Source organism: Erpetoichthys calabaricus, chromosome 12 (assembly GCF_900747795.2).
Source record: "Erpetoichthys calabaricus chromosome 12, fErpCal1.3, whole genome shotgun sequence".
In the NCBI taxonomy this organism is placed as follows: Eukaryota; Metazoa; Chordata; class Cladistia; order Polypteriformes; family Polypteridae; genus Erpetoichthys; species Erpetoichthys calabaricus.
Window position 1 is genome coordinate 24,651,888 of NC_041405.2, and position 14,120 is coordinate 24,666,007.

Consider the following 14,120-nt stretch of genomic DNA (forward strand, 5'->3'; position numbering starts at 1 on the left):
TGCAGGACGTAAAATGCTGCTCGTGTTGTGAAGGGGGGGCAGCTGAACACATGCTAAGGAGATGCTGCCAGATCATCTGCTGGCTTTCTGCTGCTGCTGGTGAGCTGCGTGTTCGTTTTGTTGCACTGCATGTTGATCATTTAAAAGCCTGTACAGCAGCTGTCCTTTTACCACTTCGTGTCTCTGCCGCTCGCGTTGTGAAGGGGGAGCTGAACGCACGCTAAGGAGTTGCAGTCGGATCATCTGCTGGCTTGTTGCTGCTGGCCAGCTGCGTTTTTTGTTTGTCGTGCTTTGCATCAATCATTTCAAAGCCTGTACAGCAGCTGTCCTTTTGCCATTTTGCATCTCTGCTGCTTGCGTTATGAAATGGGCTGAACTCTTCTAAGGAGAAGTGGTCGGATCATCTGCTGGCTTCCTGCTCCTGCTGCTGGCAAGCTGCGTGTTCTGCTTGTTGCTTGTTGTTGTTTTAAGAGCTGGGAGCACATCAAGTGTGTCTTCCAAAAGCATTCCAACAACTAATTGCTTAAATGTCCGTGAACTTGTTTTGTTGTTGTGTCACTGCCTTGTCTCATGTGACATTAAAGTGTCTCTCACGGGACGTCAAATTGTCTTCCGAGAAGATCATGTCTCGTCTCCCTAGTCTCCCTTCCAGGATTTTTTTTTATAATAGAGAGATAAAATCACATATGTGTGTTTGGGAGGTAGACTAAGGGCTTAACTGAGGGCAAAACACGAAGACAGAGGTTGACAAAGTGCACTGATGTCTCTTCTCCTTCTTCTACCGTTCTTCTGGCGGCACTTACAGGTGTGGCAGAAGAGGTTCCTCCAAGGACCCAGCTGCATCTACAGAACCCCCAGATGGCACCCACGGAACCCAACAGGGCTGTTCCAAACTACAAGTCCCAGCATGTCCTGTGGGAATCCTTAGTGCTGTCGGCAACCCCGGGAAGCTGCCCTCTAGCATCTTTGGGGAGATAATGTCCCAAATATGGCCTCTCCCTCAGTCCTTCCACCCAACCGGCGTCCCGGCTGTATAATGGTCCTGGCCATCTGTCACTATATATATATATATATATATATATAATATATATATATATGTGTGTGTGTGTGTGTGTGTATGTGTGTGTGTAGCTGGTAATTCACAAAGGGAGATAATGAATCAGGTATCTTAAAATAGTTTTTAATTCCTAAGTTTTTGACAAAGATTCAGGTGTCATGTATCAGAGAGCATATGCATGCTTAAAATGAAGGACATCTAAATAATATAAGAGACTTTTAATGACATAACGACGGACTTGCCCACACCTGCCCAAGAAATAGCCTTTGAGTCAATTGTCAATTTATGGACCTATGGACAGTATATAGCAGTCATGGGAGGTATCACACTGGATCCCGATAAATGTTGGGGTACCACCAACTGGGTTACCCTGTTTAATTAACAAAAATGCTTTTAACAAAAACAGTGCAAAATGGTGCATTAACCAAAAAATAAAGAGCACCTGTCACAATTTTAGAGTCTTTCAGGTCTGGTTTGGAGTTCCACATCTGTCAGGCATCAGTGCACATTGAAACGCCAAGTTCTGTGATTGCTTCGAATATATAGTTCTCCGACCGGAAGGGGCAAAGTCAGTTGCCCTCATTGGCTGATACTGTCAGTGACTGAGCCTCCTCTCTCCCTAAGCTGGAGTTGCTTACAAAAAATGAGCCAGGAGGGTGATCCATAGACACACATGTGTGACTATATATACAGTCATGGCCAAAGGTTTTAAGAATGACACAAATATTCATTTTCATAAAGTTTGCTGCCTCAGTTTTTATCATGGCAATTTGCATCTACTCCAGAATGTTATGAGGAGTGATCAGATGAAATGCAATTAATTGCAAAGTCCCTCTTTGCCATGAAAATGAACTTAATCCACAAAAAAACATTTCAACTGCATTTCAGCCCTGCCACAAAAGGACCTGGTGATGTCATTTCAGTGATCCTCTCGTTCACATGTGTGAGAGTGTTGACGAGAACAAGATCTCTCGGTCATGCTGATTGAGTTAGAATAGCAGACTGGATGCTACAAAAGGAGGATGGTGCTTCCAGCAAGCAAGTCCAGCAAACGCCAGGACCATCTCCTAAAGTTGATTCAGCTACAGGCACCACCAGTGCAGAGCTTGCTCAGGAATAGCAGCAGGCAGGTAGGAGTGAGGTGAAGACTTTTGGAGGATGGCCTGTTGGGTGTCAAGAAGGGCAGCAAAGAAGCCAAGAAAAACATCAGGGACAGATTGATAATCTGCAAATGGTACAGGGATTGGACTGCTGAGAACTGCTGGGGGAAAGTAATTTTCTCTGATGAATCCCCTTTCCGATTGTTTGGGACATCTGGAAAAAAGAAAAGGTGACCTGCGCTTCCATCAGTCCTGTGTCAGGCCAAAAGTAAAGCATCCTGAGACCATTCATGTCACGTGGGGTTGTTTCTCAGCCAAGGCAGTGGGCTCACTCACAATTTTGCCTAAGAACACAGCCATGAATAAAGAATGGGACCAAAACATCCTCTGAGAGCAACTTCACCCAACCATCCAAGAACAGTTTGGTGACCAACAATGCCTTTTCCAGCATGATGGAGCACCGGGCCATAAGGCAAATGTGATAACTAAGTGGCTCGGGGAACAAAACATCGAAATTTTGGGTCCATGGCCAGGAAACTCCCCAGACCTTAATCCCATTGAGAACTTGTGGTCAATCCTCAAGAGATGGCTGGACAAACAAAAATCCACCAATTCTGACAAACTCCAAGCATTGATTATGCAAGAATGGGCTGCCATCAGTCAGGATTTGGCACAGAAGTTGATTAACAGCATGAGAGGGTGAATTGCAGAGGTCTTGAAAAAGAAAGAAGGGCCAACACTGCAAATATTGACTCTTTGCCTAAACTCAATGTAATTGTCAATAAAAGCCTTTGAAACTTATGAAATGCTTGCAATTCTACTTCAGAATACCATAGAAACATCTGACAAAAAGATCTAAAATCACCGAAGCAGTAAACTTTGTGAAAACCAATACTTGTGTCATTCTCAAAACCTTTGGCCACAACTGTATATGTTTTAGATTCAGTAGTTAGTCATCTTCAGGGTAGTGTCTGGATGATGGGCTGATGAAGAAAGAAAGAAACTGAGGCAGAGAGGCCAAACTTCTGCTAATCCCTTGGTTTTCTGCCACACCTCATTGACCAGTTGGTGACTCTCCCGATTCAGTGATCAATCTTGATGAGCCATAACTCAGTCCTCCATCCCAGCCCTACCCTCAGAACTCACCAACATTTGTTCCTCTCACAATTTGTTTCCAATTTCGCAGGATGCACAGGTGCAGATAGATAAATAAGAAGGACAAGATGTGTTTGGTTATAAAATGCTGGAAAAGAAAGGACCTGAAAATATCGTTAGACCATAAATTGCTTCCAAGAGTCCTGAAACAGTTCATCGCAGTGGTCTGAGCAAAATTGTGTACTTGTGGCAAATTGCAATATGGTGACTGCATTTCTAAAATTATGATTGTAGCTCTACAGAAGAAGTCTGATGAAGAAAAAGGCATTTATAAAATAATAATATCGAGGTATGGGAAATCTCAAGTGCTAGAGCCAAGAGGTGAGGTTTGAGATGACATCTGGAAACTCAATCAGATAATTCTTTGATTTATTTATCTCTCATATATTGCATACTTTTGTAGAGAGCATCATCTCAGGTTACTTTATATATACACGCTTTATTGAATTTATTTAAGTATGTTTTTTTTTTAAAGTTGAAGCACAGGAAAGTGATTTTCTCAGAGGCATACAGTGGGATAGTATGGGTGCTCAGTTGGTAACCTTGAGGTTTAGTTCCTTAAGCCACTATACCAATCATCAATGAAACCACACAAGAAAATCTTGGAAGAGGGGTCTAAAGATCAGGAGCCATCGAGGTAAATACTGAATGTGTGCAGAAAGAGTTGTGTATGGGACCTCTGAGTCAGACAGGGTCTTATTCTCATCCGTCTCTGTCTCTGTCACCTCAGATGTCTTATTGTTAAAGCTGGCTCTCTTTTATTGCTCAGATCCAGATAATTATGAGGTATAGCGGTGCAGCTTCTTCTTTGGCTTATTAGTTCAGGTGAACAGTGGGCCTGTGAGCATGAGGACAGGGTGGGAGATGCACAGGGGCTGAGGGTGTACTTGATCTTAATTACAGTGGTAATGTGTGGAATGTCATTTGCCAAATAAGACTGTCATCATCAGGCCTATGATTTATTTCTTTTCCAGCTTTTCCTTGGTCTTTAAAATGCTTATGTATTGTGAAGAAAACATTGACACTCAGATTAAGGGTTGGGGATTCCGTCCCTGTATACTGTAAACCACAGTAATAAGCTCTTGAACAACAGTCAGTTTTGAATGGTACAATCGACAGACAATGGGTGCAACATGGACGTACTGTATTTATGAGGTGGGAAGGGAAGTAGGAATGCTGGGAAAGATGACGCAAAGGATCTTGGGATGGTGGTGACGTCATCTGCAAGGGACTGGAGGTGAACAAGGAACACGGAAGCGACTCAGACGTCTGGAGTATGTTTTTGAAACAAACTCAAGGCGTTGTGCTCTTTTGTTGTTGTTCATCTATCCTGTAAAAATAAAGAGAGAGCCATTAGTACACCGTCTCAGTCCTCTGTCTTGTGGTTTTGCGCTGCTCGTCGGGTCCTTTAACTGCACCCTAGTCGCTCGTGTGTGACAGTATATAGTTACTAGGGTTCTATCAGTCATATTTGTATTTATTTTCTTTGCATTTCCACCTTTGTTCAATTTGATTCACATTTTCTTGTGATGCTATTTTGATTTAGTTATGGGCGCTGCCATTCTGGGATAGTTTTGTTGAAGTTTGTTAAGTGGCAAGAATTGAACCACCAGGAGCGTGTGGCATGTCATATCATTAACGCAACAGCATAAAAGTCAGCGTTTTACACTTCCTGGTCATTCAAGTATTAGCATCTTCCTTATTGTTAGTTTCTGAGTTACTCCGAAGAACTTCTTTTTTTGCCTAATAATTACATATCACGCTTTTTTATTATGGATCTATTCTTTGACCACAATTCCTGTCTACATGTCTGATCTTTGTTTATTCAAGTTTAGTTTTTCTAGATACATCCCCTACTTGAATTCTAATCTGTCTGTGCCATCTCCTGATTTCATTCTCTCTTTTAAAACTGCTGGCACCATGTGCAAACAGTACAGTGGCAAACAGGAGAAGGTGGGTCAGCACCACTGCCACCACAGGGATAAAAATGATGTTAGTTGCTCAGGCTACTGAAGATCATCGATCTGCTAGTTAATTCACTTGACGTTCTCTTGTAAGGCAGGTGGGAGTTGAGCGGAAGTACGTGTTTAAGGTAATCCTGATTTCAAATAGCCATCTTCAAGTAAAATTTCAGAATTAGCACTTTATTGAAAAGCTGAAGTGTAGGCCTATAGAAATGTTATCGCAGGAAAGAATTGGGTTACGTAGGTGTTTCAGAAAGGAGGACTTTGAAAAGAGAGACTGCCGCCTGTACCTAACCTGAACATAAAAAATATGTGTATAAGGCTGCATAAACTGAATGGCGTTTTCCAAAAGAAGGAAAAAACATACGAAAACTAAATGTTCTATTAGCATTCTCTGAAGTTCCTGTACGAGGATTGGAATAACTTTGTCAGCATGGTTACTAATGCTAATATGTCTGGAGGAGTGCACACCAATGTATTTATATACATAAAATGTATTTATATACATATGTATACAATGTATTTATATACATAAAATGTGTTTTTTCATTTTTTGGACAATGACCTAACATATTCAGGCAACTATGAGTGACCCATGCTCAAGTATAATGGGACAGTTTAGAATTAGCAGGTAACATCAGATGCATATCTCTGAGATGTGGAAGAAAGTGGAGTACATAAAGAAAGAAAGCCACATCAAAATAGGGGATAAACAAACTCCACACCCTCCATTAAATTGGTTGATTTTTGAATTTCCGTTTTACTAAGTTAGATACTTTTTCCCTATCTATCTATCTATCTATCTATCTATCTATCTATCTATCTATCTATCTATCTATCTATCTATCTATCTATCTATCTATCTATCTATCTATCTATCTATCTATCTATCTATCTATCTATCTATCTATCTATCTATCTATCTATCTATCTATTGTAAAAGAACCTGGAAGCATCAACGAACCCCAGACAGCTAAAAGTGATCACACCAAGTCCCGGATTCAAATAATGTTGAGTGTTGTTTCATATCCGCTCAGCTCCGACTAGCCTGAGCAAGGGAGTGCAGCCCCTTTCTTAAGGACCCGGGAGTACTTCTGGTGCCAGGGCCACTGCCAGATGGAAGCACTTCCGGGTCATGTGAAAGTCCATTATAACAGGAGCTAGTCTCCCTGCAGCGCCCTCTTGCGGCACCCAGTGACCTCAGCAGGGCTGCTCTGCCAGACTACATCTCCCAGCATGTCCTGCTGGCTTCCTACTGGGCACTGATATCCGGGGTTGCTGCCATCTAGTGTGCTGGTGGAGAAAAAAGCCCCCAGTGACATCTTCCCTTTTCAGTGAGCTGTCCGTCCATCGCTTTGGGTCCTTCCTTCTGGGTCTGATCCCCTTCTCCTCCTGTCTGCCTACTAAGAGCTTCCCGTCTGGGTAAGGAATCACCCCCTCTTCTGGCCGGAATGCCCGTACAGCCCATGTGGCATCTATCTATCTATCTATCTATCTATCTATCTATCTATCTATCTATCTATCTATCTATCTATCTATCTATCTATCTATCTATCTATCTATCTATCTATCTATTCAGAGTCAAAAGTTAAAAATATTAACAGCAGGTGTGAGAATAATGAAATGAGCTGGCAAGCAAGTAATAAAGAGAATAACAATAATTTCTTTAAACAACCTTGGCTACGAGGGGCAGATGCTAGGAATAAGGAGAAAAAAATAAATAAATATATGAGTAAATACAATTTGGTTAAAAACATAATTGTGACTGCACAAGTGAATGAGACCAATGTAATAAATGAAAGGCAAAGCAAGGGAAAGAACAAGTGCAGTAGCAGAGTAAGAGAGGACAAAAAATAAGATTCATGGGGTATGAGCGTTTTTGAAGTTAAAAAGCGGAGAGGAAGGGGTGAAGGATAAGGTGATGAATGGCTGAACTCCAATATGTTCCCCTTCCTGCTGCCCACGCTGTCTGTGAGGGGCTGGCAAAGTTGGCAGTGAAGGCACCTACAGTTGGCCATATTAGACTCCTGTCAAATCCCGAGCATTTATGATTTTTCTCCTTTAGTTCTGACTCCCACACAAAGATGCAGGCACATAATTTTGTTTCTGAGTTTTACATGTACTGTACATGTTCCACGCACTCTTCCTTGAACACACACAGAATGAGCCCACTGAGAACTGATTGACAGTCATATTCCGCTTTGCACGCTTTTGAAGATGGATGCTTCCACTCCCAGAAACTCTAAGATCCTAAATGAGCTCCCTCGCCCAGTGGGCCCAGACTTCACCTGGTTTCACCGCTAGCCTCCCTCATTAAAGTACACAACACTCGAGTGATTTTGCACTGTTTGTTTTAAATAAAACCACTGGGTGCTTGCTGACTGTGTGTGTCCTCATTTGCCCAGGTCTTCCTCGGTTTCGCTATCGATGCTTCCGGCTTCAAGCTGCCGAGGAGTGTGTAGCCAACTCGGACCGTCACACTGTCATATGGTCACTCACATTCGTGCACTTTTCATACCTGATAATTTTTAGTCAAGGCCACAGCAGCACTCCAGTGAGCAGTGGACACAAGAGAGGACCTTATGTGTACTTAATATATACTGTGCATATACCTGAGTCGAAACATCATGATGAAGAAAATGATGTGGACTACCTTCTAACAGTGGCACACGTCAAGGTCAGGGATATGTTAGACAGCAAGCTGACATTTGGGATTTGTAGTCGACATGTTGAATTCAGAAGGTATGGCCAGAGTGACTTTGATTAGGGCCCAAATCGTTATGGCCAGAACACATCCAAAATGGCAAGGGGTGCTTACAGTCAGTGCATACCTAACCATCAGTGGTCCGAGGGGGGAACACCACGAGCCAGCAACAGGGTGATGGGCAGCCAAGATTCCTAAAAAGCAAAAGGTCAACAGAGTTTAACCCATCTGGAGGGCCACTGTGGCACACACTGCAGATAATTTTGATGTTGGTTGTGAGAGACAGCGCTGTGAATGGACCTGCATTACTAACAGGACTTCAATGGTGCCCAGGTAACCCCTAACTAAAGTCGAAAACACCTACTATAATAAGATGCAAGGGTCGGCACTGGAACTTGAATCAATGGAAAAAGATTGTGTGCTCCGATTCTTGCTGTTTTCTGTTGCCTTATGTGGACAGCTGAGTACATGCACACGGTTAACCTTGGGAAAAGATGGCACCAACATGCACTATGGAAATAAGACAAGCTAGGGAAGGAAGAGTGATGTTTTGAGCAATGCTCGGGGCATTCATGTCGGCAGTAATTTGACATTACTGCATATCAAAAACAAACCTTTATGGCAACGGTACTCCCTAATGGAAGTGGCATCTTTTAACAAGATAATGCACTGTGCCACACTGCCCGTATTTTTCGGGAATGGTTTGAGGAACACATGATGAAAAGTGCAACATGTTGCCCTGGCCTCCAGGTTCTCTAGATCTCGATCCAGCTGAACACCTGTGGGATGTGTTGAGACAACAAGCCTGATCTACTGTATGTTGTAGACGCCTCACAACTTACACGGGTTAGACGATCCATTGCTAACGTACTGGCGCCATACACCACAGGATACTTTTAGAGGTCTTGTAGAGTCCACACCTTGGTGGGTCAGAAGTGTTTTGGTGGCATACTTCGGAACAACTACATATTAGGCAGGTGGTCATACTGTTTTGGCTTATCAGTAAATAGATACTGTACATACTGTATATTATAACATTGTCGAAGGTATGGAATCTTGGACTTGGTGCCCACCACACAGGGTCAGTTTATTATCACCAATGAACCTAAGGCACGTGTCTTTGTGATGTGGAAGGAAACTGGTATAGTGGAAGAAAACTCATGCAGACATAGTGAAAATTAGGACAGGAACCTGGCCATGGGATTTGTACCCCAGGTTAGGCCTACTGGATTTCTAAGTCGGAAACCACATTCGTAAATATTCCAGTATAATACAGGTTTATATACAGGATATGCAGTGTCTCACAACAAGAAGACCACCGCTCAAGTCCTGGGTGTTCCCTGTGTGGTGTTTACATGTTCTCCCTGCATCATATATATAATACTAGCTGTCCCCTGTGGCTTCACCTGCGTAGTAGTGAAGCAGGACAAACTTTAAAAATCAATAAAGAAACAGGTATCACTAGCTAAGCGGAGGGAAGGTACACACCAAAATGCAGAAGTACACCGACACCGACATATGTATATCTCTATATATATAAAATTCAACGTCTGTCTCTCTGTCTGTCTGTCTGTCCACTTTTCACGAGAGAACTACTTTATGGATTTAGATCGGGTTTTTTTCTATAATTTGCTTGAACATTCCAGTTGATTTTGTGACTTCTCTCATCGCGCTAAGAATCATAGTTTGCTTTCAGGAGTGATATATTCTTACTAATCTGAGACAAAGGCTGCGGGCCGAGAGGAGGGGGAAGAGTGACGTCAGGAGTGGGGAGCTGGGCAGGGCTGTCGTCACTGTCCTGTTTCACTACTATGCGAGCGGAGCCACGGGGGACAGCTAAAATAAATATATATATATATATATATATCTATCTATGCGTGTGTATGTGTGTGTGTGAATATATACAGTATATCCATCCATCCATCCATTTTCCAACCCACTGAATCCGAACACAGGGTCACGGGGGTCTGCTGGAGCCAATCCCAGCCAACACAGGACACAAGGCTGGAACCAATCCCGGGCAGGGTGCCAACCCACCGCAGGATACACACAAACACACCCACACACCCAGCACACACTAGGACCAAGTTAGAATCACCAATCCACCTAACCTGCATGTCTTTGGACTGTGGGAGGAAACCGGAGCGCCCGGAGGAAACCCACGCAGACACGGGGAGAACATGCAAACTCCACGCAGGGAGGACCCGGGAAGCGAACCCAGGTCTCCTAACTGCGAGGCAGCAGCACTACAACTGCGCCACTGTGCCGCTGTACAATATATATATATAGGTGCCAAGGTTGATGAACAGGCATCCCAGTCAGGTTGATTGGTGGTGCCTTTCCTGTTAGAGAGGCCATAGTGAATGGGCACCTTTGTCTGTTCAAAAAAATTTCTCCCCCAGTACAAAAGATGGAAGTGCTCCTCTGGCATTGACCCAGTATGGACACCTGCATGGATCTATGGGATTCGTAGTCCTAAGGGACAACCCTGCTGTTGTCCTATGGTGACACAAGAGGACGCTGCAGGGAGATGAACACTGTTTAAAGGGGCTTCTGTGTGACCCAGAAGTGCTTCTGCCATTCAGTGTTATGGCACATGAAGTACTCCTGGGTCTGCAAAAAAAAAAGAAGAAAGAAAGCCATCCAGCCTCCTCCAGCTGATTCAGAGTCCAAAGGCAGAGGGCAAAGCTCACCTAGAAGAGTGGAAAGAGGAAAAGGAATACTGTATATTATGAGTGACTGTAAAAGTGGATCTTGTTCATTGGTAAAGGTACTGTGTTTAATAAACTAAAACGTTTATGTGAATCCACGACTGTGTTGGTGTCTGAGGTTTGGGGTATGACGTACTGTGGCACACCCTACTGGTTACTATATATATATATATATATATATATATATTTATATAGTCAGTCAGTCAGTCAGTCATTATCCAACCTGCTACATACTAACACAGGGTCACAGAGGTCTGCTGGAGCCAATACCAGCCAACACAGGGCGCAAAGCAGGAACAAATCCCCGGGCAGGGTGTGACCTGAATGTCTTTGGACTGTGGGAGGAAACCCAAGCGAACCCAGGTCTCCTTACTGCGAGGCAGCAGCGCTTACATTGCACCACTGTGACGCCCATATATATATATATATATATACTTGTTACTCTCTCTCTCTGCATTGCTATTTACTTATTCTTCAATTTGCATTTCACCTGACCATAGGCTCAGTCATGAACAGGTCTTCATTTACTCATTCAAGTGCACATTCCACAAAGCTTCACAATTACACATGCATTTTATTTATTATTAAGACATAATTACTGTTCTGTCAAGCCTACACAACAGGATGTGAACAATTTCACAAACATGTTAAATTTATTTTTAGTTATTGCTTTTTTTGTTTTGTTTTTTTAAGTGCCCTCAGTCTGTCATGCTGTTCTTTCCAGTTCTCCGGGAGTTGTAGCTGCTCTTCCTCCTTTATGGGTGTTGTGTTTTGCAGGGCAGGGGCCAACTCTGATCGAGGACGCCATTAAACCTCCCAACTGTACTGTATGTAGAACATTCACTCAGTCATAAGCTTGTTGCTTTATCATAGTAAGTCTTTCAAAAATAAAATATGAATAAAAAAGTCGCAGCAAACATGATTCGCGATTTTGTTTAACTGCTTAAGGCACATTATCACCAAAACAAAATCATAAAAAATCAAAGATTATAATCAAATATCATCCACACTTCTTTGCACTTTTTACATCCCTATGCAATCAGAGAAACGCAGCAATTCTAACACATACAAGTTTATACAATGAGGTGAACGCTGACGAATTTTTACAGAGAGCCGATGCTCCTAATTGAGATTTCATTCACAGCACTGGATCCCCACACATCGATGTCCTTAGCCAAGAAACAAAAGAAGCAGGGTTCACACAGTGGCGCACATGGACCCCGAATTCCTTCACATCTGCACTTATTACTCGGTCACGTCAGCCACACACGCTCCTGTGATGATTCCTCCTTTTCACTGATGCCTGTAATTGAGCATCACACCACAACCTACGCGAACACAACGCGCGTAGATGTTAAGCTAAGAATCAGAAACGATCGGACACACAAGCAGAAGACAACTTCAACCAAGGCTCGGACCAGCATGCACCTGAAAGGTTAACACCGTCAACACGATCACGCAGTCGTTCACGCAAGCTCTCTTTTGCAAAAAAAAAATGCAAGAAAGCGGTAAAGCGTCTCACCTGGCTTCGCACCCACACAATGACACGCAAGAAGACGCAAAGCCTCGCACACGTACCCCCTGCACAATCGCGCGATCCGCTCTCGCAAAACACACTCACCGCGTTTATTAATATGCGATGCTCGCGTTCAGATACTACAGCATACACACACACGCATGCACACCTGCCTCTACACACCCACGCAGACACACGCACACACACACACACCCTGCGGAGCCAGACGGCGCGCGTGACGGGCGCACTGCACATTCTCTCATCGGTCAGTCCAGTTCTCACTCAATCAGTAGCGCGGCAGCAGGCGTGCCGCTCGAGACGCGTGCCGGAGCAGGAAGGCGTCTCCCGAAGCCTGTAGGGCAACCTGCCACCGGTGCCACGACACCTGGAGGGAAAACGATAGCAGCGACATCGAGAGCGGCTGCAGCCTGTAAAAGCACCACAGAGAGATCAGGATACCGCGACAGCAGGACCGCCGAGCCCATTGTCATCTTTGTGACGGCTAGAGTTCGCCGAGAAACTTTTAACAAAGAGCAGGTGAGCATTAAAAGGAAACTTTTCCTAATGGTTTCACGTCATTTCCACCTGCTGTCATAATTCGTTTGTGCTTATTGTTGATGAATCGTTAACATTATTGAAATGATATTCGTTTTCAGAAGGACAACAAAAAAATCATCCAAAGATAAAACGGATAATACACACTAAACCCGTACGTGCGTGTCTAGTACTGTATATCGATGGAGTGGCGACCAGTCCGAGGCAGCTTTTCATTTGCGATCGGTTTCGACGCCTAGACAGCCGGCATTTTTCGCCTAGTCTGGCAGCATAGTACTCAAGGCAGGAACCAGCCCTAATGAACGCACACATCCATACACGAACTGAGCCACGTCTTTGGGAATACCGGAACACTAGGAGAGAAACTCGAGCAAACACGGAGAACGGGAACGGGGATCTGTGAGTGCCGCGGCTCGCACCACCGTGCCACCCTTATATAACTCAAGTTTGAGGAACGATAGCGAGTACTCATTTTATTATGTAATGTAATATTTTTAACGAACAGTTTGTAAAATGACATAATGACACTCATTAAAATTAAATACATTAACTAAATTATTTTTTATTATTATTTATTTTATCATTAAAATTAAATACATTTAACTAAATTATTTTTATTATTATTTATTTTATTTATAAGACACGCCCAACATCAGGAACGGACTATACTGTCACAAATGTAAAACACCGCAGCTTTTTAAATGGTTCTTCTGACAGAGTAACGGCATTCCTCTTATTTAAGCACCTTTCCAACACAGTACTATAAATGACCGGACCTCCAGGAAAGGCAACACTTCCATATTTCAAAATGCACTTTCATACCCACATTTTCTATACCCATTTCATCCACTCCATGGTCATGCCAACTGAAACATATGCTTGCTGAACTGGTTAAAAGGACAGATCACCAGCAAACCCAGTGTCAGCCTATTGCAAGGACCACCACCCTTGTTAATACAACAATTTAGAAGAATCAGGTAATTAGAAGTTGGAATATCTGGAGAAAAAGCCACATGGACATAAGTGAGAATGTTCACATATTTACTTATCTATCTATCTATCTATCTATCTATCTATCTATCTATCTATCTATCTATCTATCTATCTATCTATCTATCTATCTATCTATCTATCTATCTATCTATCTATCTAACCTGCCTACTATACTAAAATTAAAACATCTATCTATCTATCTATCTATCTATCTATCTATCTATCTATCTATCTATCTATCTATCTATCTATCTATCTATCTATCTATCTATCTATCTATCTATCTATCTATCTATCTATCTATCTATCTATCTATCTATCCTGCTTAGTATACAGAAATTAAGACCTATCTATCTATCTATCTA

At 42.9% G+C, this 14,120-nt stretch overlaps 1 protein-coding gene across 1 annotated transcript in view; it reads left to right on the forward strand.

Moving 5' to 3' along the window:
- The first annotated feature begins 12,160 nt into the window (after nt 1–12,160).
- The window catches only part of sstr3 (somatostatin receptor 3), a 70,767-nt gene continuing 68,807 nt past the window's right edge, over nt 12,161–14,120 (forward strand). Inside the window, exon 1 of the mRNA XM_028815241.2 lies at nt 12,161–12,744. The gene's annotated coding sequence lies outside the window, so the exon portion shown is untranslated. The remainder of the gene's footprint in view (nt 12,745–14,120) is intronic.